Here is a 24,382-nt window from a genome sequence, read left to right on the forward strand (position 1 = left end):
CCCCTGGGAGACTTTTTTTTTTAAGATTTATTTACTTTATTTATTTATATGAGTACATTTTAGTTGTCTTCCGATGCACCAGAAGAGGGCATTGTAGATGCAGATGGTTGTGAGTTTCTGGGAATTGGACCCCTGGTAGTGCAGTCAATGACTGCTGAGTCATCTCTCCAACTGAACTTTTTTATTCTTAAATACATATTAAAAGCTCTCAAAACCAGCCAGAGCTGTTTATACCCTTTTCTATAGATCTAGAGATCTATATACCCTTTTCCCAGATCATTGCCCATGAGCAATGTGACCCAGAGATCTAACAAACAAACAAAAACAGGCATTGTTTGAACTACATAATATTTTTAAAAATGTTTCTCCACCAGTTAGAAGTAGAAAATGGAATCCCACTGTCAACAACCTAGAGCACTTGCTTCTTTCAAAAATGAGTCAATCTTCCAATGCTAGTTGGGCTGGTAATTAAACTACTACTGCTGAGCAGCAGCCAAGACTGCTCTAAGCTGATACTGTGATAAACAGTTCTCTTTAGGGCCTGGCCAACACTAATGCGAAACAATACCCCACTTAGAGTCACTGTTGGTGAAGTGAAGAGCCTAAACAAACAAGTATGGTATCTCCACTAAACCACATAGCGTTCTTCAAGTAATTAAACTTCTCTTCATCAGTGAACCGAAAGACTCCAGTTAAAATCCTATTTTCTAGTTTAAAAATACTTTGTCCTCTAAGTCTAGAGACATTTTCATGAATTTATAAGACAAGTTCCAAGTGTCCAAGAAGCTTAAAACTGAGGCAACATGTCAGGAAAATAAATTTAGGTAATAGAACAAATAAAGAAGAAAGGGTTAGATTATAGAGGGGGTAGGTGAGTGAATAGATAGATAGATAGATAGATAGATAGATAGATAGATAGATAGATAGATAGATAGACAGACAGACAGACAGATAGATAGATAGATGATGTGTAGGTGGAGAGATTAGATAGGTAGTTTGATAGATAGACAGAGATAGACACACAGGTAGACAAATAGGCAGGAAGTTGAATGCAGTAGGCTCAAGTGTTATCTGGAAGCACACGAACTTGGGAAGAAATTTTCACTAATGAACAAGAAGGGAACATTAAGCTTTTCGAGTGTCTAAATCACAGGTCAGTCTGATGCTGCTATTTTACACTTGGTCACCTGTAACTGTGGACTCTTCCAACCCCCATGTGCCAAAGTTCCTGAATAACAAAAACCCAGAGGCTTATCCTTCCAACTTCTTCCAAGTCTGTGTGGCACAAATCACCAGATCTTATCTAACTCCCAGAATTCCAGTCTCTACTGGAACTCCTACCTATTACTTCCTGCCTTTTGCTAATAGGCCATCAGCTTTTTCTTGGCAGGTGATGCTTCTGCACAATGTGCAAAGGCTTCTCTCTATAGTCATCTTTCCACAATTGGATCCCAGAGATAAAATACACAAAGTCACAGCGCTTGTAAGGAGAAGAAAGTCACTTTCAACTCTCATGCTCATGGTGGATTTCCCAGCAGCCAAGACTGCCCATTTGGGTAAACCTGGGTAGAAAGGATTCTCAACACCACAATACTTAATTAGAAAAGCAGAGACAGATAGGGAATGGTGCTCGGTTAATTTCATGGGAAACTCTTTTCCCTTCCAAGTGTGGGCAAAACGGACTGAAATGAAACTGTCATCTTGAAAATAAAATCTGCTCCCTGCAGCCAGCTGAGTCTATGTGCAATATGCTGTGATTGGCTCTTTGGAGATTTAAGCTGGGTCAGGCAGTACTGACCTCCTTAGCCAATTTTAAATCCAGGCAATATTTAAAACATTTCACTCTGGCAAAAAAAATAATAATAATCTTCCTTATAAAGCAATTAAGGAGACTGAGCAAGAAATAGGAAGCCGTTTCTAGGAATAAAGGAGGGAATTGCTGGTCTGGCATTCTCATTGCCTGTTTACTTAAGGTTCCCCATGACAAACAGAGTTCATATTGCAGAGAATTCTCTAGCATCCAAGTTAATCAACTGCTCGTGCTCCACAGAAAACCATGTCAACTCAAGGCAATCCTCTCATCAGCTAGACAAACACTGTCTTAGACTTCCTTGTAGTGGTCCAATTGCCTTTGTTATTAGTATAAGCTTGTTAGTTTGTTACTACTATTGTATCATGTGATTATACACATCAAGTCCCAGGGAAAACCCAGCTGACTAAGGTCAGAAAACCTGGGTGAGAAAAGATGCCAATGTCCCCAGGGAGATAGCTCTGTTGATAAAATGTGTGAGCAGAGCATGGAATCAGTTTCTAGCAAGCAAGTAAAAAACCTCCCAGAAGATTAGCACTCACTTGCAATCCCAGCACTTGGGCACAGAGAGGCTACCTAGATTTCCCTGACCAGGCAACAACCTATCAGCAAACTCTAGGTTCAGTGAAATGCTCTGTCTCAAAAAGCAATGTGAATGGTTCCTGGGGATTGACACTTGTATTGACCTCTGGCCTCCAGATGGGCACAATGGACACAATGTTATATTCATGACTTTTCTAAAAAGGGGTGGAGGTTCAATGTAGTTCAAATGGCTGGCCCTGAGCATAAACTATATAACAAAACTAGGTTATAAGGGATGCAGATCTAAACGAAGTAGAAAGAGGTTCTACAGTGAGAGTGAATTAATTCAGGAATGAACGTTGTTCTGGGAGCAGACATGCGATAGCAAAGTGGGCACATTCAGAGAGGCAACTCTCTGAATCTCTCTCCTGTTTTAAATAAAATGTATTGAAAATAGATTCTTCTCCCACACAATCCATTTAGACCACAGTTTCCTATCCTCTTCACTCCCCCTAGATGACCTCTACCTTCCCTCTCCCCCAGATTCACCCCCACCTCCATTTCCCCTTCAGAAAAGGGGAGGTCTCCAAGAGACAACATTGAAATGGGACAAAACATGACAAGGCAAAAGACCTCATATGAAATCTGACAAGGCAGCCCAATAGGGAATCAGTGATACACCCCTCCCACAGTTAAGAGTCCCACAAAACACCAAGCAGACAGCCATAGTACATGCGCAGAGGACCTGGTGCAGAGCCATGCAGATCCATGCTTTCCACTTCATTGTCTGTGAGCCCATGAGAGCTGCTTAGTAAATTCAGTGGGCCATGTTCTCCTGGTGTCCTCCACCCCCTCTGACTTCTACAGTCTTTCCTCGCCTCACCCACAGGTTACCCAATCTCTTAGGGGAGGGACCTGAAGGAGAACTCCAATTTAGACTCTGTCTCTGTATAATGTCTGGCTGTGGGTCTCTGCACCTGCTTCTACCTGCTCCTCGAGGAAGCCTCTCTGATGACTTCTCAACAGAGCACTGATAAATGAATACATAAGAATAGCAATACAAATTTATTTTGCCAGTCATGTTTAGGTCTATTCCATGTCTCTGGACTACCCAGTCTCCCATTCCTGCTCATCCAGGCAATGTAGGGCATGGGCTTCCTCTCATGGTGTGAGAGCCTTAAGTTAAACCAAACATTGTTTGGCCACTCCCACAAAGTCTGCACTACCATTGCCCCAGCACATCTAATAGGCAGGAAAGATTGTAGGTCCAAGGTTCTCTGGCTGGGCTAGTGCTCAGGTTTCTCTTTCTGTAGCCTACAGAGTATCTTCTCACACTGAAGAGATAAGAATGTAGGAGTGAACGCTCCTTGCAGGTATCAGTTCAACCACTCTAAGGTCCATGGGCCATATAGATGTTGTCCTTTGCAATGGAGCCCCACCTTCAGCTTTAAGAGAGTGGCCTTCTGTCCTAACATCAGTCTGAATTCTTTAGGGATCTCCATGGAACCTCCTTGGCCAACAACTCAACAGACTGCAACCCAGTACCACCACTAGAAGCCTTACCTGGCTACAAAGGATGGCCAGCTCAGACTCTGAATCCCCCATTACTAGGAGTCCTGCTAGGATCACTCTCATAGATTCCAGGAACTTTCCACCATGCTAGGCTTTCACAACACCCACCCACCCACAATACTTCCCAAATCCAGCTGCCTCTCCCAGTACCGTCTCCCCCATCCCTACTACCTGATCACTTCCACTCCAATCCCCATCCACCTCAAGTCCATCCACAAAATTTAGAAAAGATCTCTTAGATATGAAATGGACAGGGTTAAGTAAGTTGTTGTGAAACAATTATCCTTGACCACAAAAATCAATAACAAGTGTGGCATCAGTCCAGGGCTTGACAGGCTGTTGCTGGCAGATTTCCCTGTGGAAGTATGCTATTTGTAAACGACTTCGTGGCTTTGTGCTCCGTGGTTCTGGCAAAGTCTCTTGGGTTCATTCTTGTTATCATAGGCATATGAGCTCTCTGTCTTCCTAACCTTCTTGTTCCATTGTTTTAGTTTAGCACAAGTGACTCCATTTTGACTCTAACATCTTTCATAGGACTAATTATGATGGTTCGTTGACTACTGAAGACTGGAACATAGTGAGGAAGTGACTGCCAAACACACTGGCTACTGGGTATGTGGCAGTGTGCAAGACAGTCTGTGACAATGTCATGGTCCAGTGTTCCACCTCTGCTCCCCTTCTTCTTCATACCATATGTGATCTTCTCCTGGCATATGAACTGACATGCCTTACAGTTCATACACTCACAAAGACACACACACACACACACACACACACACACACACACACACACACACACACTAGAGCATTTGCTCTCTATTCATACCATTGTATGCTGTCCCATGGCAATGACTGATGGAGATGAGTGTCGCTGTAGGTTGAATCATATTCTTCAAAAAGATACTGGAGTCCTGGTTCCCAGCACCTATGAATATGACCCTGTTTGTTATGTCTCTTGTTGCTGTGACAAAATACCCTATATTAGTTACTTCTTTTTTGTTGTTGTTGTTATATAAGAACACCAGGGCAAACATACTGAAGAAAGACTTTATTTTGTCTTAAAATTCCAGTGGGTTGAGAAGGACACACCAATTAGTCATCCGATGCCAAATGACCATCCCTGAAAACATACATATAGGTAGCATGATAGGGACTTAACAGACTATATTATGGATATATGTGTATACGTACATGTGTACAATAACAACTAGAAGAAAAGAGGCTATGAATCTGAAGGGGAGTAGAAGGGATGTATTGGAGGAGGGAGAGTTGACATAATGAATAGGAAGGGAAAATGCCATAATCATATTATAATCTCAATTTTAAAAAGAGATTAGAGAGTCTATCATGGCATGCAGGCATGGTAGAAAGAAACAGGCATGGAGACAGGTGCCCATAAACAAATGTATTCAACAACCCAGAAGCTTTTTGAACTCCATCATTAGTTATTACTTTTTTAGTGAAAGTGTGATGGATTAATTCATTAACCACTGGTGATTAATTCAGTCCCCTGCTGCTCTCCCCCTCTTAGGAGGTAAGGAGGAAGCTGAGAGTGAAGCATTCTAGGTTTGAACCTTGAACATCTCTCAAAGGCTGTCTACAGGATTGGTTCTTCATTGATGGTGTATCAGGAGATGATGAAGACTTTGAGAAGTTAGTTCTAGTCGAAGCAAGCAGGTGATTGAGAATATAACTTTGAACGGCATATTTGGATCCCCTATCCCCTATCCCCTATCCCCTATCCCCTATCCCCTATCCCCTATCCCCTATCCCCTATCCCCTATCCCCTATCCCCTATCCTCCATCATCCCCCATCATCCCCATCATCCCCATCATCATCCCCATCATCATCCCCCATCAATAATCCCCTATCCCCTATCCCCCATATCCCCTATCCCTCATCCCCCATCCCCTATCACCCCTATCCCCTATCACCCCATCCCCTAAACCCTGTCACCCCTATCCCTATCCTCTACCATCCCTATCCCCTATCCCTTACCACCCCTATCCCCTATCCCCTACCACCCCTACCACCCCTACCCCTACCACCCCTATCCCCTACCACCCCTACCCCTATCCCCTACCACCCTTACCCCTATGCCCTATCACCCGTACCACCCCTACCATCCCTACTCCTAACCCTACCCCTACCTCTATCTCTACTTGCCAGAATTCATGAATTGACCAGCTTTGCAGCAAAGGAACCATTGACTGAAAATGAGAAGCAAAATCCTCCATGATGCTTGCCTGTCCTCATTATATATTCCCTTTCCTATGATTCCTTCAGCATTTGATGTATGTATCTGTATTTGCTGCCATTTTCTTGTAGCAGTTAAATTTGTGTATAACAATGATGTATAAAAGTGATCTCCAAATGTCCAAAGGTTATGAAAACAAATATCTATTTCCTCATCATGTTGAAGCTATAGTTAATGCTGTGGCTATGCTAGGCTGCAGTTGCATTAGGGTTTGATGTGCATGCCTTCTCAATTTAAGAATCCAATCTGAAATTCCTGCCCATGGAACGTATATATTTCTCCTGGTACAGAATGGAAACATGAGAAAAATCTAAAATACCTCTTAAAAGGCCCTTGCATCTGCCAAACCATCATTTCCATGCACAGTCTCATAGACTAAAGCAGGTCATGTTGCCATGTCTAATGTCAGACAGATTGTTACAAGAGTAAATACTTGGAGAGATATGAAGCTTCAATAGTCCTGGTGTTTTAACAATTTATTCACTCTTGTCACTAAAGTGAGCTCATGAAAAATCAAAAACAAGTTCCAGTCCATATTTATCATGACTTTTGATAAAATACAGAAACTTACTTTAAAAATCCAGTTAAAACTCAGAAAACCATGTTACTAGAGTCCCTTGCAGCTAGAACATCTAAGCATTTATACAAGTCTCCAGTCAAATGAACTCATGAGAGACTTAAGGTCAGATGTTGGAATGCATTCCGTATGACTCTTCTCCTTTTGAAATACAACAAGATAAACCCCTGACTTTCAGGAATGGCTACAATCTGAGAATCCCTTTCCCATTGGTAGCAGAAGATGATTGCTGAAGCCATGCTCTAGTAGATACTAGCATTATGACCACCAATCATAACCATTCCTAAGGTTCTATTAACAACCAAGTATCTTCCTTAAAAAAGAAATTCTTCAGGTAGATTTACTGAAATACAAGCAGTTGATTGCAACAACAAGGAGCCTAACCAATAGATTATGTCTTATCACACTGCCTAGCACATAGTAGGTACTTCAGGTTTGCTGGAAGAAAGCACTTCATCAGATTTGAGAAGAGTAAGTTCATCAAGTACTAACTATAAACTACATTCTGAGATATTTAAATTAACCCTCTCATTTGCTTCTTTGAACAACCTCTTGAGGTAGATATTATTCTGATTCTAGAGATCAAGACACTATAGCCTAGAGAAATGAACAATGAATAACGATCAGTCATCTAGAGATGAGCCACAGCTCCTCTGGGAAACATTGCCTGGCGTGCACTGCTTTAATTAATGTGGTCCTTAAAACTTTGTGGAAATCTGACCAATTCTGAATGCACCCTCCAGTCTTGAATGACTATGTGTGTCTCATGATGTCTTTTTCCCTCAACCTATGTCAGAGACATCCAGCAGAATCTTTATTTGATATAGTCATTTAACACTTCTTATCGCAGTCTCCTCTAGTTCTCATTTCATCAGATAAAGTTTTATTCTTCTCCTTGAATAATCTCTGGAGGATTGAAGGTCTGAAAAAGCTTTTAAGAACATTGTTTCAGTAGCTCTGCCAACCTCTTTAGGCAAATGGCTCTGAAATAACTCAGGTGTTATTTTTAATCATTGCTTAGCGAATTAACCCTTTGGTTACGTCCAGAGATGAGAAGTTTCATCAACTCTATTTTGTTTACCCTCTGCTCTAAGATTTAATACCTATGTAAAGTTGGAGTGAATTTTGCTGCAGACTGGAAGATGGGTACACAGAGAAAACTTGCAAGATCTTGAAAATATAAATATTTTTAGCTGATTTCTACTGATGTAAGATAGCAAGGAAAAATGAAATACAGGCATTTATAATCTATACAGATAGATACAGAGAACTAAAACAAGTAAATCTTTAGGAAAAAACCTGAGGGATGAAAGTATTTGAAAACCCAAAGCAATGAGGCAAAAGTTTGGACCAGACATAAATTGGTCTTCCCCAGGCACTGTACAGCTGAGGTGTGAAAGCTTCCCACATGTAAAACCTATACTATATGAATTTCTAGAAGATTCTATTTTGATGCTACTCATATGCCAAAGTAAACACATGTACAATAGCTAAAGACTCCTGATGAGTTTTTGTCCTGCGTCATCATCAGCTGTGTCATAGTCCTGACGCTCTGAAGATATGGTTATGAGACTCAAATGTGATTGTGATTCCGTGTGGAATTAACTTTATAAACTTTGTAAACCTTCTTTACACTACCCTGACCTCAGACAGCAAAGGATGTAGCAGGATTCCACTTGCTAAGGGTGTAAGAGAAGGCATGAAGCTCAGGAGTTTGCTCTGAACTCAGTGTTAGGGTAGTAGGGAACAAGTGGTGTTCACAATTTTTCCTGGAGAGATGTACAAAAATGCCTATTTGCCCCAGATAGGGCATTGTCAGAACAGGAAAACCATTCCACCTAAGTCCGACTTGTTCAAACAGTCAGTTTTCTTGGAGCACGGGTCACTCCTAGACAAGCGCATGGCCAAAAAGCCCCACTCTAGCATGAGTGTTAACTTAGAAAAAATGTATTACTAGAATCCTAGCCCCAGTTAACCCTTTGTCTCCTATATCTTCCTAGCATCACAAAAGTGCAGCTGGGGCAGGATCCACACATCTTCTAGAGAAAGGATAGATAAGAAGAAGGGGTGGTTGGTTGAAAACCCAGATGAAGGTCTAAAGGCCCATCCCTCCTCAATCTCCCAGGATGGAATTCACAGGGCCTTTGGAAGGTGGTGACAGGTATTCTGATTCAAGATGGTAATGGTAGTGTCCTGAAGGAAGAATCCTGAAGGGAGGAAGCAACTACATAACAACTTAGCAGATATAATAGCCCTCAATCCTAAGCTAAGGCCCAGGCATGAAGCATCTGAAGCATCTGGAACAGCACAAATGCTGAGCAGAAACACACATAGCCATTTCTATTCAACTGGTATTATGGTTGGCTTCATCTGTCCCGGGTTACAAATGACCTTGGACCAAGAGTCCAGCTCAGAAGAAGACAGCCCAAAGCAGTGAGGACTGTAATCCTAACCCAATGCTACACTCGTGTTGTAGGGCTGTTGGCTCTAAGGTGTGACACACTGCACTGTGCACTCTCCATTCTTTCTCCAAGATCAAACAGCAGTTGAATAAAGAAATTGTCTTTGTGGGGAAGCAGGGACAAGAAATCTATAAGTCAATAAAAAATCCAATTGCAATCCTCCCAGTTACCCCATTCAAGAATATAGATTTGACTGGAAAAAAGGTGTGTTCAACTCTGTCCATTTTCTTCTAGTAGTTTTACACTGAGTCTTTATTTTGAGTTGATGATCTGTTTAAAACTTGCTTATGTCTTTTTGTTAAATATAGGAGTGCTTTGCCTGTATGCACACGCACATGCTAGAAGAGGGCATCAGATCCCTTTGTAGATGGTTGTGAGCCACCATGTGGGTTCTGAGAATTGAACTCAGGACCTCTGGAAGAAGAGCCAGGGTTCTTAACCACTGAGCCATCTCACCAATTGATGGTTTTTCAGTCTGGCGAGAAACAAGTTCTCAGTCATTCTTCCCATGTTCATTACAAGCATTGGCGTCATTGCTGTTCTACTCTTGTTTGGTTTTGGTTATCAATTTACTGCTTATCTTGTTAAATGAAACTGGGTATTTGTTATCTGTTTGTCTGTTTGTTTATTCGTGTGTGTGTGTGTGTGTGTGTGTGTGTGTGTGTGTATCTGAATGTGCATGTGCCAGAAGAGGCATTAAGTAGTCTGGAACTGGAGTTCAGGCCACTGTGCACCACTGGGTGTGGGTGCTGGGGACTGAACTTAACTTCTCTGCAAGAGCAGCAAGTGTTGTTAACTACCCTCTCCAGCCCCAATAAATAACATTCTTAGATAAAGTATTTTGCTGATCAATTAGGACTTTTCTATCAATACCAAAACATAAATTCTTCTGCATATACATTAAATGTCGGTTTATATAATTAGCGATTTCTAAAGATTAGTTTTTTAAAAAATTTACCTCAAATTAGGAGTTTCTTTTCTTTCAAAAAATATTCTTACAGATTCATAGCTTTCTAATTACTGTGTTCTAATCCTTGTGACATGTTATGATATATTTTAAGCTGGCTCCTAGGTCTTTTTAACCTGTACCGTAAAACATTAACAGTTTTCTTGCTTTTTTGGCATAAATTCCCTTTAATTAGTCTTTTATTATCCCTAATCTATCTCACCACAACATAATTTGACATCAAACTAAAAATGTACCTCTTTCCTAAAAGAATATTCTCTAACTGTGGGCATTGCTGTCTGTGCTCCAGAATGTAAGGGGTTCTATACTGCCTCTATATTTAGAGTTAGAAGTTGGAAAAAGTCTCTCTCTCTCTCTCTCTCTCTCTCTCTCTCTCTCTCTCTCTCTCTCTCTGTGTGTGTGTGTGTGTGTGTGTGTGTGTGTGTATGGGTGTGTGTCCATGTGCATATACATAGTGATATGTCACTTATCAGTAAGGATACATTCTGAGAATGGCGTCTCTGTGATTTCTTCATTGCACACTTGTCACAGAATGAAGGTGTGTACAAATCTGCACACAGATTGTGTGTGGGAGTTACCTGATGTGGCCACTGGTGCACTGTGTTCAAATAAAAGACATGACAGCACTTGCCAACTAGCATCATGGAAGACTTCAATAGAAAGGGTATATGTTAGACTGATACTGAGAAAGTAAAAAACGATGTACAGGAAATATTTCTGGGCTCTATAACTCAGTGGACTGGCAGCACAGCGGGTGTGTTCACAACAGGACCACCATAAACACGTGAGTGTTTTGTTGCGGTAGCAATTGACATACACTGGCTCAGCAATGATGGTGCCAATAGGTTCTTTATCTGTTTTCATTAATAGGACAAGGATTTTATTCAACCTATTTATGAAACAACACTCAAGAAAGTATTTATGTTATTTAATTTATTTAATAATAGTTTAATAACTATTGTTAAGCAAAATTTATTTACTTATATATTCAATGTGTACACAGTTCAGTTATATGCATGTTCATATTCATATGCTGCTTCATATGTGCATATATGCATGCGTATATAAACCAGTCTATCATTGTTCTTCAGGAGAAGTTCATCTATTTCTTGTTTGTTTGGTTTTTTATTCTTAAGAATTTCATACATGTCCCAGACCCCGTGAGAGAGAGACCCAACCGCCTGGTCAGGTGGGCACTCCTGAGGCTGCAGAGCGGAAGAGACCACCAACACTACTCACCCCTGCCCACATCCCTGGTCCAAGAGGAAACTGTATAAGGCCTCTGGGCTCCCGTGGGGGAGGGCCCAGGAGCGGCAGTACCCCTGCCTGAGACACCGCCGGAACCTGAAGGAAACAGACCGGATAAACAGTTCTCTGCACCCAAATCGCATGGGAGGGAGAGCTAAACATTCAGAGAGGAAGACAAGCCTGGGAAACCAGAAGAGATTGCTCTCTGCACACACATCTCGGACGCCAGAGGAAAAAGCCAAAGACCATCTGGAACCCTGGTGCACTGAAGCTCCCGGAAGGGGCGGCACAGGTCTTCCTGGTTGCTGCCGCTACAGAGAGCCCGTGGGCAGCACCCCACGAGCGAACTTGAGCCTCGGGACCACAGGTAAGACCAAATTTTCTGCTGCAAGAAAGCTGCCTGGTGAACTCAAGACACAGGCCCACAGGAACAGCTGAAGACCTGTAGAGAGGAAAAACTACACGCCCGAAAGCAGAAAACTCTGTCCCCATAACTGACTGAAAGAGAGGAAAACAGGTCTACAGCACTCCTGACATACAGGCTTATAGGACAGTCTAGCCACTGTCAGATAAAGCAGAACAAGGTAACACTAGAGATAATCTGATGGCGAGAGGCAAGCGCAGGAACCCAAGCAACAGAAACCAAGACTACATGGCACCATCGGAGCCCAATTCTCCCATCAAAACAAACATGGAATATCCAAACACACCAGAAAAGCAAGATCTAGTTTCAAAATCATTTTTGATCATGACGCTGGAGGACTTCAAGAAAGACATGAAGAACTCCCTTAGAGAACAAGTAGAAGCCTACAGAGAGGAATCGCAAAAATGCCTGAAAGAATTCCAGGAAAACATGAATAAACAAGTAGAAGCCCATAGAGAGGAGACACAAAAATCCCTGAAAGAATTCCAGGAAAACATAAATAAACAAATAGAAGCCCATAGAGAGGAGACACAAAAATCCCTGAAAGAATTCCAGGAAAACACAATCAAACAGTTGAAGGATTAAAAATGGAAATAGAAGCAATCAAGAAAGAACACATGGAAACAACCCTGGATATAGAAAACCAAAAGAAGAGACAAGGAGCTGTAGATACAAGCTTCACCAACAGAATACAAGAGATGGAAGAGAGAATCTCAGGAGCAGAAGATTCCATAGAAATCATTGACTCAACTGTCAAAGATAATGTAAAGCAGAAAAAGCTACTGGTCCAAAACATACAGGAAATCCAGGACTCAATGAGAAGATCAAACCTAAGGATAATAGGTATAGAAGAGAGTGAAGACTCCCAGCTCAAAGGACCAGTAAATATTTTCAACAAATTCATAGAAGAAAACTTCCCTAACCTAAAAAAAGAGATACCCATAGGCATACAAGAAGCTTACAGAACTCCAAATAGATTGGACCAGAAAAGAAACACCTCCCGTCACATAATAGTCAAAACACAAAACACACAAAATAAAGAAAGAATATTAAAAGCAGTAAGGGAAAAAGGTCAAGTAACATATAAAGGCAGACCTATCAGAATCACACCAGACTTCTCGCCAGAAACTATGAAGGCCAGAAGATCCTGGACTGATGTCATACAGACCCTAAGAGAACACAAATGCCAGCCCAGGTTACTGTATCCAGCAAAACTCTCAATTAACATTGATGGAGAAACCAAGATATTCCATGACAAAACCAAATTTACACAGTATCTTTCTACAAATCCAGCCCTACAAAGGATAATAAATGGTAAAGCCCAACATAAGGAGGCAAGCTATACCCTAGAAGAAGCAAGAAACTAATCGTCTTGGCAACAAAACAAAGAGAATGAAAGCACACAAACATAACCTCACATCCAAATATGAATAGAACAGGAAGCAATAATCACTATTCCTTAATATCTCTCAATATCAATGGCCTCAACTCCCCAATAAAAAGACATAGATTAACAAACTGGATATGCAACGAGGACCCTGCATTCTGCTGCCTACAGGAAACACACCTCAGAGACAAAGACAGACACTACCTCAGAGTGAAAGGCTGGAAAAACAACTTTCCAAGCAAATGGTCAGAAGAAGCAAGCTGGAGTAGCCATTCTAATATCAAATAAAATCAATTTTCAACTAAAAGTCATCAAAAAAGATAAGGAAGGACACTTCATATTCATCAAAGGAAAAATCCACCAAGATGAACTCTCAATCCTAAATATCTATGCCCCAAATACAAGGGCACTTACATACGTAAAAGAAACCTTACTAAAGCTCAAAACACACATTGCACCTCACACAGTAATAGTGGGAGATTTCAACACCCCACTCTCATCAATGGACAGATCATGGAAACAGAAATTAAAGAGAGATGTAGACAGACTAAGAGAAGTCATGAGCCAAATGGACTTAACGGATATTTATAGAACATTCTATCCTAAAGCAAAAGGATATAACTTCTTCTCAGCTCCTCATGGTACTTTCTCCAAAATTGACCATATAATTGGTCAAAAAACGGGCCTCAACAGGTACGGAAAGATAGAAATAATGCCATGCGTGCTATCAGACCACCACGGCCTAAAACTGGTCTTCAATAACAATAAGGGAAGAATGCCCACATATACGTGGAAATTGAACAATGCTCTACTCAATGATAACCTGGTCAAGGAAGAAATAAAGAAAGAAATTAAAAACTTTTTAGAATTTAATGAAAATGAAGGTACAACATACCCAAACTTATGGGACACAATGAAAGCTGTGCTAAGAGGAAAACTCATAGCGCTGAGTGCCTGCAGAAAGAAACAGGAAAGAGCATATGTCAGCAGCTTGACAGCACACCTAAAAGCTCTAGAACAAAAAGAAGCAAATACACCCAGGAGGAGTAGAAGGCAGGAAATAATCAAACTCAGAGCTGAAATCAACCAAGTAGAAACAAAAAGGACCATAGAAAGAATCAACAGAACCAAAAGTTGGTTCTTTGAGAAAATCAACAAGATAGATAAACCCTTAGCCAGACTAACGAGAGGACACAGAGAGTGCGTCCAAATTAACAAAATCAGAAATGAAAAGGGAGACATAACTACAGATTCAGAGGAAATTCAAAAAATCATCAGATCTTACTATAAAAACCTATATTCAACAAAACTTGAAAATCTTCAGGAAATGGACAATTTCCTAGACAGATACAGGGATCGAAGTTAAATCAGGAACAGATAAACCAGTTAAACAACCCCATAACTCCTAAGGAAATAGAAGCAGTCATTAAAGGTCTCCCAACCAAAAAGAGCCCAGGTCCAGACGGGTTTAGTGCAGAATTCTATCAAACCTTCATAGAAGACCTCATACCAATATTATCCAAACTATTCCACAAAATTGAAACAGATGGATCACTACCGAATACCTTCTACAAAGCCACAATTACTCTTATACCTAAAACACACAAAGACACAACAAAGAAAGAGAACTTCAGACCAATTTCCCTTATGAATATCGACGCAAAAATACTCAATAAAATTCTGGCAAACCGAATCCAAGAGCACATCAAAACAATCATCCACCATGATTAAGTAGGCTTCATCCCAGGCATGCAGGGATGGTTTAATATACGGAAAACCATCAACGTGATCCATTATATAAACAAACTGAAAGAACAGAACCACATGATCATTTCATTAGATGCTGAGAAAGCATTTGACAAAATTCATCACCCCTTTATGATAAAAGTCCTGGAAAGAATAGGAATTCAAGGCCCATACCTAAACATAGTAAAAGCCATATACAGCAAACCAGTTGCTAACATTAAACTAAATGGAGAGAAACTTGAAGCAATCCCACTAAAATCAGGGACTAGACAAGGCTGCCCACTCTCTCCCTACTTATTCAATATAGTTCTTGAAGTTCTAGCCAGAGCAATCAGACAACAAAAGGAGATCAAGGGGATACAGATCGGAAAAGAAGAGGTCAAAATATCACTATTTGCAGATGACATGATAGTATATTTAAGTGATCCCAAAAGTTCCACCAGAGAACTACTAAAGCTGATAAACAACTTCAGCAAAGTGGCTGGGTATAAAATTAACTCAAATAAATCAGTTGCCTTCCTCTATACAAAGGAGAAACAAGCCGAGAAAGAAATTAGGGAAACGACACCCTTCATAATAGACCCAAATAATATAAAGTACCTCGGTGTGACTTTAACCAAGCAAGTAAAAGATCTGTACAATAAGAACTTCAAGACACTGAGGAAAGAAATTGAAGAAGACCTCAGAAGATGGAAAGATCTCCCATGCTCATGGATTGGCAGGATTAATATAGTAAAAATGGCCATTTTACCAAAAGCAATCTACAGATTCAATGCAATCCCCATCAAAATACCAATCCAATTCTTCAAAGAGTTAGACAGAACAATTTGCAAATTCATCTGGAATAACAAAAAACCCAGGATAGCTAAAGCTATCCTCAACAATAAAAGGACTTCAGGGGGAATCACTATCCCTGAACTCAAGCAGTATTACAGAGCAATAGTGATAAAAACTGCATGGTATTGGTACAGAGACAGACAGATAGACCAATGGAATAGAATTGAAGGCCCAGAAATGAACCCACACACCTATGGTCACTTGATTTTTGACAAAGGAGCCAAAACCATCCAATGGAAAAAAGATAGCATTTTCAGCAAATGGTGCTGGTTCAACTGGAGGGCAACATGTAGAAGAATGCAGATCGATCCATCCTTATCACCCTGTACAAAGCTTAAGTCCAAGTGGATCAAGGACCTCCACATCAAACCAGACACACTCAAACTAATAGAAGAAAAACTAGGGAAGCATCTGGAACACATGGGCACTGGAAAAAATTTCCTGAACAAAACACCAATGGCTTATGCTCTAAGAATCGACAAATGGGATCTCATAAAACTGCAAAGCTTCTGTAAGGCAAAGGACACTGTGGTTAGGACAAAACGGCAACCAACAGATTGGGAAAAGATCTTTACCAATCCTACAACAGATAGAGGCCTTATATCCAAAATATACAAAGAACTCAAGAAGTTAGACTGCAGGGAAACAAATAACCCTATTAAAAAATGGGGTTCAGAGCTAAACAAAGAATTCACAGCTGAGGAATGCCGAATGGCTGAGAAACACCTAAAGAAATGTTCAACATCTTTAGTCATAGGGAAATGCAAATCAAAACAACCCTGAGATTTCACCTCACACCAGTGAGAATGGCTAAGATCAAAAACTCAGGTGACAGCAGATGCTGGCGAGGATGTGGAGAAAGAGGAACACTCCTCCATTGTTGGTGGGATTGCAGACTGGTAAAACCATTCTGGAAATCAGTCTGGAGGTTCCTCAGAAAATTGGACATTGAACTGCCTGAGGATCCAGCTATACCTCTCTTGGGCATATACCCAAAAGATGCCCCAACATATAAAAGAGACACGTGCTCCACTATGTTCATCGCAGCCTTATTTATAATAGCCAGAAGCTGGAAAGAACCTAGATGCCCTTCAACAGAGGAATGGATACAGAAAATGTGGTACATCTACACAATGGAATATTACTCAGCTATCAAAAACAACGAGTTTATGAAATTCGTAGGCAAATGGTTGGAACTGGAAAATATCATCCTGAGTGAGCTAACCCAATCACAGAAAGACATACATGGTATGCACTCATTGATAAGTGGCTATTAGCCCAAATGCTTGAATTACCCTAGATCCCTAGAACAAACGAAACTCAAGACGGATGATCAAAATGTGAACGCTTCACTCCTTCTTTAAATGAGGAAAAAGAATACCCTTGGCAGGGAAGGGAGAGGCAAAGATTAAAACAGAGACTGAAGGAACACCCATTCAGAGCCTGCCCCACATGTGGCCCATACATATACAGCCACCCAATTAGACAAGATGGATGAAGCAAAGAAGTGCAGACCGACAGGAGCCGGATGTAGATCGCTCCTGAGAGACACAGCCAGAATACAGCAAATACAGAGGCAAATGCCAGCAGCAAACCACTGAACTGACAATAGGTCCCCTGTTGAAGGAATCAGAGAAAGAACTGGAAGAGCTTGAAGGGGCTCAAGACCCAAAAAGTACAACAATGTCAAGCAACCAGAGCTTTCAGGGACTAAGCCACTACCTAAAGACTATACATGGACTGACCCTGGACTCTGACCCCATAGGTAGCAATGAATATCCTAGTGGGAGCACCAGTGGAGGGGGAAGCCCTGGGTCCTGCTAAGACTGAACCCCCAGCGAACTAGACTATGGGGGGAGGGCGGCAATGGGGGGAGGGTTGGGAGGGGAACACCCATAAGGAAGGGGAGGGGGGAGGGGGATGTTTGCCTGGATACCGGAAAGGGAATAACACTTGAAATGTATATAAGAAATACTCAAGTTAATAAAAAAAAAAACTTAAAAAAAAGAATTTCATACATATATGCATACAATGAAATACTCACTATTTCCCCTCTCCTACTCTCCCAATAGCTCTCCTAACACAGCCCCTTTCCAACTTTATATTTTTGTTTTGTTTTGGATAAGTCACTAAGTTCATTTAATCTTACCCATATGTGAATGGGGGTAGGACCATCCCATCCCCTGGAGTAGAAGAAGCTCAAAAAAGAAGGACTCTCTCTCCCCCCAGAAGCTATCAACTGTCAACAGCTCTGTTAACCCCTTAGAGAACCAAGCAGCATATCTGAGGTCAGTAGCTGAATGAAACACTACTCAACACGTGGCACACAGTCTATTTTCCTAGCAGGATTTCTATTTAGTTTTAACATTATGGTGACTACAGTTTAATGCCTTTTACTTTTTAATTGTTCTCCCTCATACAATGAAAATGCTGACTTCTGAGAGCCTTAACAGCTATTCATTTGCTCTACCCAACATTATAAAGAAACAACTTCAAAATATTAATATTGAAATTACTATTAACAACAAAAAACATTTACAAGTGTTTAGCCTTTCTTTGTAATTCTTTGTATCCCTAAAGTATTTCCCACTGAGGATTTCAGTATTCTAAAGCCCCATAAAATAGAGTTGGTTTTTGTTTGGCTATGCTGTCAATTTGTCATAAACTTTATGTTTTTTTTCTGTTTTCAATTTTGAATAGGTTTTTAAATGGTCCTGTATGAAGAGGAGCTGAAGGGATGGTCCAGTACTTAAGAACCTGTTGCTCTTCCAGAAGAGCTGAGTTCCCTCCCAGCACCCACATCGGGCAACTCACAACCACCTATAACTCTAGCTCCAAGGCACTGGATGCCTCTGTCTTCCGTGGACACCTGCAGTGACATGCACATGGAGATATAATTAAAAATATTAAATTTAATTCATTTAAAAAAACTCTGGAGAAAGTATACCAAGAAGAGTTTTGTTTCTTTTCTGTATCCCTTCAGCTTGGCTCCCACATCCCAATTCACTAGTGTATGTTTTGGTTGTATGTACAGTGGTTATGAATGTTTATGGGGTAAATATTGTTTCCCCAATCAATTTTAAGCTGATGCTGGACTTTCAACTGTCTGGAAACATTCCTAAAGATTAACAGCTAGTCCTCACAGGCTGCAAGACGTTGCCACACATGTACCTATCTCTACCCATCTTCCATTTAGAGACAACATAGTCACTGTTTTAAGCCTTGGTTTTTGTACTGTTTCTTTTTTTCTCCCTTCCTTCCTCCCTCCCTTCCTTCCTTCCTTCCTTCCTTCCGTCCTTTTTCTCTTTTGCTTTGTGACATTGTGACAAGGGCCTTTTCACTAAAACTATTCCTGACTCAGATCTCAGATTTTAGGTTTTTTTTTTGTTTGTTTGTTTTTTTTGGTTCATTCTGAGGCAGGGCCTTATGTAGCCTAGGCTAGCTTCAAACTGAATTTGTAACAGAGGGTGACCTTGAACTTCTAATTGTCCAACTTTCACCTCCCAGGTGTTAGGATTACAGACATGTGCCCCCTAACCCCATCTGTGCAGTGCTGGAGTTTAAACCAGGACTTCGGATATGCTTGTTAAGTGTTCTGTCCCCAGTGGCCCAGCCTGTTTTATGTAACACTTTTTTCTAAGTATGAACTTATGCGAATACTTTGACTTGAGTCTAAAGAGACTTTATTCTGATTCTGAATCAGAACATAGTTCTTGGAACCTTAATCTCTCCATTTATGAAATGTAGACTCACAAAATAATGCAAGTTCAGTCAAATCAAATTAAATAACATTCACATATATAACATATATGATTGATAGTTAGCACACGTGAATGTTCAAACCTTGTCAGATGCCCTTCAAAACACTTAATGCAGAAGCACTAAAAGGGGAATATTATCCTCATTTTTTAAGATCAAGAAAGACACATGGAAACTAGAAAATATTCCCAACTATATATAGCTAGCAAGTGGTAGAATCCTCAAGCTATCTGTCTCCATGGGCCCTTTCCTGCTTGACCCGTTCTTACTCCAGTATAATAAGGCCATCCTTGTGGTCTCAGAGACACTTTGAATTCCTTTTCGTATTCCTCAAACAACTGACTCCAAGAGTGTCCATAATAAAGTTCAGTGGTTTTGCCAGACTAGTGGCTAAATCATCTTAACATTGAAATAATCTTAATAGTGAAGAAGATAGATTATCATTCATGTGTGTGCTTGTGTGTTTTTGTAGATAGATAGATGATGATAGATAGATAGATAGATAGATGATAGATAGATAGATAGATAGATAGATAGATAGATAGATAGATAGATTGATTGATTGATAGATATCCGTCACTTAAATGGGGGACCTGGGTCAGAGATGTTAAATAATTTGCATGAATCCTGGGAGAACAGATGCTAGAAATCACACTCAGATCAATGTTTGAGTTGGTTGGGAAGGAGATGGAAACCATCATTTCCGAGAGTTCTTGGGCCAGAGGCTCATTTCACTCAGCGAGTACCTAGCTGTCCAATTAGAAAAGGCTTTGAGTGCAAGGCTGCCCTAAATCAGAGCTGTAATCTCAATCACAAGCATTTGACTTATTTCTGGGATCCTGCGGCTGGCATCAAGATTTAATCATTTACCACACTTATTGCTGATTTAACAAAGACCATGTTGCCTTAGGAGTGGATGAAATTGGATGAAGTCATGATTCACGTCTGGCACTTGGCAAGGATTAGATGAGACAGTGAATGCACAGCTTGGTATGGTGCCTGACATCTAGTCAGCTCTGAGGAAATACTACCTATTTCATTATTGCTGTAAGAGACAGCACAAAAGAAAGAAAGATCGGGAAATAGACAATGCTTTAAAACTGAAGACTGGCATTGAATCATCTTGAGCAAGTCTTCGACTGATGTCTAAAGGCTGGAGAGATGGCTCAGTAGTTAAGAGCACCGACTGCTCTTCCAGAGGTCCTGTGTTCAATTCCCAGCAAACACATGATGGCTCACAATCATATACTATATAATATTACATATTATATATAGTATATATATAATAGTATTCAGTCAGTAATAGAGAGCCAAATGAAGCACTACAGATGAAGAGGATTATATACTACAGACAATCAATGTGTGGCAACAGGTATGACTCTGTGCTTGCCTGGCAGCAAGAATTTAATGAAATGCTTCGATATGTATGTAAAGGACATAACCAGATGGGGGCAGAAATATGCCTTTCATCTTATCTGAATAAAAGAGTCAAGCTATGGTTCCTCTGCACTCCCATTTCCTCCTCTGTCAAATGAACAGAAGGGAGGCTATGTTGCCTTCCCAGTTCCTGTGAGCCTGTATTCTTCGAAACATTGTGTTGGTCTTCCCACCGATGCTGATCAGCAAGCATGTTTCCTACCTCATAGTACTTCCTAGATGAGAAGGCTACAATCTAGCATGCTCAGGGCCCTAAGGATCCTTATAGAATGCCCAGTCTGGTGACTCTAAGATCCTTTCATAACCTCTTCCTCAATTCTTCCCCTTATGTAGGTTGGAAACTCAGGAGTACTGGTTACTATTTTGAGACACTGATCAAACAATAGAGAATGTAACCACACTGAAAAGGTAGTTGTGATCCTGAAAGGGGTTCTGCTATGCACAAAGGTGTGAGAATGCTAAATAACAGGGAATGTTCACTGTGAAGATCCAGGAACCTGGTATAAGAACTCTTGCTTTGACCTTATCTCCCTGTGGACAATGTTATTCTGTCTTATCTGTCCCAACTCCTTCCAGATCCACACCAATCATCCAGGTTAATTTAGAGATATCAGACTACCTGGCATCTTTTTTCTAGATCTGCTAACTAGTGCTATTCTATTCCATATACAAACTACTACTAAGCATGGTGTATGTTCCATACCAACATTTTTCTCTAACTAGACCTTTTCAAATGTCCTGTCATCACAGAGTACCACAAATATCTTGCCATCAATGACTTGACTGTAATGACTCAGGGAACTAGAAGCAGTAGTAATATCATTTACACTTTATCAGATAAAAGGATACATGGCAGGGTCAGAGTGGGAAGAACACTGCTCCTGAGAAGTTCAGAGGCAAGATTTCCATGTCCTCTCTTTCCAGGGAATGTTGTGTAGAATATGTTCCTTTCTCCAGCAGTAAAATAGAGCATGTTCAATGTTCTGCCCAATTAAACACACCAAAGACTCAGACTCGGGAGTTCTCATGAAGGGCTGGTCATCCAAGTATCTGGTCCCCTCAACATATGATCCTCAGGGTTCACACTCTTTGTACAAATCATCAAAAAAAAGCTGATTCTGCACAGATGAATGCTTTTGACACACCAAACTGTTTAAGTTAGTAACAAGGAGAAATTCTACAAACCAAGCTACTAGATGCTAGCTAACAGTCAGTGCCAAAGCAAGCATACCTAACTAGCAACCTGAGTCTGCTCTGTAAACTCTTTCCTTTATATCACCAGTCATTCCTACTTAGAAAAAATCTGAAAATCCAGCATGCTAAGCCATTTTTGAGCAGGAACACATTAGGATTGCATTAAGACTAAGTCCCACATTGTGATGGTTTGTACATGCTTGGCCCAGGGAGTGGCACTATTTGGAGGTATGGTCCTGTTGGAGTAGGTGTGTCACTGAGGACATGGGTTTTAAGACTAGTCCTAACTGCCTGGAAGTCAGTCTTCTGCTAGCAGTCTTCAGATGAAGATGTAGAACTCTCAGCTCCTCCTGCACCATGGCTGCCTGGATGTTACCATGTGCCTGCCTTGATAATAGTGGACTGAACCTCTGAACTAGTAAGCCAACTCCAATTAATTGTCCTCATAAGAGTTGCCTTGGTCATGGTGTCTATTCACAGCAGTAAAACCCTAAGATACACACATACTCACAAAGACTTAGACAACATTACTGCACTTACCTATGACATATTTGTAAGTCATGGATGTAATCCACCCCTCACCACCCATAGTGACACCTGGGCTTTGAGGCTAGATCTTCCAAACTCTGTCAGGTTGATCATCAATCATGTCTGTGTCTAAGAGTCTCCTAGGGAGATTTTAAAATAATGGAGTTCAGATCCTACCCCTATAGATTCAGATCAAATTGGCCTGGGGTAAGATTGGCCTTTGAATTTTTAAAGCTCCCCTGAATGATCCTGAGATACAGATGAAGTTGTAATCTATTCCATAAGACCTGTTCTCAGTGAGTCTGGAACCAACAGCTTCAACTTCACTTGAAAGCATTAGAAATGAAGACTTCAGTCCCCATCCCCACCCCCATGGACTACTGATGAGCAGTTCTGAAAAGGCCAGAATTCTGTTTTATTGAACTGTTCTGTTGATTATGATGCGTGATCAAAGCTGAAACTCTCATCAGTGACCTGAAGAGAAGTTTTCCACCAGCTTCAGTATTTCTGTAAACAAAGAAAGCCCTAAGTCTTCCACAAAGGAAGCTCTTCAAGGTAGCTCTGCAGACCTCAGTGGAAGCTGAATGAAATATGGGACAGAGCTTTGTAAAAGGTTGACAATTTCTCTGGTTGTTGGAGTACTGGTGGGGCTGGGCACAGTAGTGTTGTGTGAGTCCTAGTGAATTCATCAACACAATCTGCTGATATCTATGTGTACCAAGCACACTAATGGTTGCTTGAAAAGGAGACAGTCCTCCCCATCTCTTATGTTTGTATCAGATGTATTCACAAAATGGTGATAATTTTTTTTTCTATTTCCAATGTAGCTCCCTCCTCCAGTTTAGTGACACTATTCATACAGACTAAAGTGAGATGGTCTTCCAATGGTGTTCCCAGGTTGGGAGAGACCCTCAAAAGGGTAAAAGAAGAAAAGGAAACCAATGTTACTAAAACTTGTTTTATGCCATTGGCATTTCATCTGTCTTCATTTAATCTCTACTATAGAGCAAGGAGTGTTTTCATTGTCTGCCTTTAACAGACTAAAGAGGACAGGGAGGTTAAGACATTGACCAGAGCCACACCAATAGCTAGCTGGGAGCAGGGCTGACATGACTCAGGATTGGTATCAAGAGCACACTCTTCAAACTGGCCATTGGCCAAGGAAGCCCATGAAGAAGGAAATGGAAGAGTCAGCAGTTTCAAAGTAGGATGCCTGCAGGTCACTTACCTGCCAGCCCAGAGATGGGAGCCAGAGAAGCTGAGAGCAGGAACTGTGTGCCCAGCACGAGTGATTATAGAACAATTCCCTGTCTGTGATCTGTGCAAACAAAAGCAAAAAAGGAAACAAAAAGCACAAATGTTCCCCGAGGAGGCAGCTTTGAGCTGACAAAGCAGAGAATAAACAACCAAAGTCCTCCCATCATGCCCTGAAGCACAGCCTGGGGCCTTGCAAATTCCTGCAATGGTGAACAATATGTCCACTGTGTACTTACTGGTTCACACCCCTTCAGTATTGCCACCAAGAGTCTATTTCTAACAAGCTCTTGGCAGTGAGTAGAGTTCCCCCCACTGAAACCTCATTTCAGACAGTCACAGTTACTCAGCAAGGCTGACAGATCCATCCAAAGCACACACCTGCTGAAGCCAACCCTTG

At 41.0% G+C, this 24,382-nt stretch overlaps 2 long non-coding RNA genes across 2 annotated transcripts; one reads left to right on the forward strand and one right to left on the reverse strand.

The window, feature by feature from the left end:
- Positions 1-4,937: 4,937 nt before the first annotated feature.
- On the reverse strand, positions 4,938-23,132 carry LOC108352764 (uncharacterized). Its single transcript, XR_001841150.3, has 3 exons — positions 22,741-23,132; positions 21,856-21,989; positions 4,938-5,564 (listed from the first exon to the last, which is right to left on the reverse strand). It is a non-coding gene; the product is annotated as an uncharacterized LOC108352764 (long non-coding RNA).
- On the forward strand, positions 22,804-23,699 carry LOC134481761 (uncharacterized). The gene is made up of 2 exons (XR_010057534.1): positions 22,804-23,341; positions 23,556-23,699. It is a non-coding gene; the product is annotated as an uncharacterized LOC134481761 (long non-coding RNA).
- Positions 23,700-24,382: the final 683 nt, after the last annotated feature.

The sequence above is a fragment of the Rattus norvegicus genome, chromosome 14 (genome assembly GCF_036323735.1).
Source record: "Rattus norvegicus strain BN/NHsdMcwi chromosome 14, GRCr8, whole genome shotgun sequence".
NCBI lineage: Eukaryota > Metazoa > Chordata > Mammalia > Rodentia > Muridae > Rattus > Rattus norvegicus.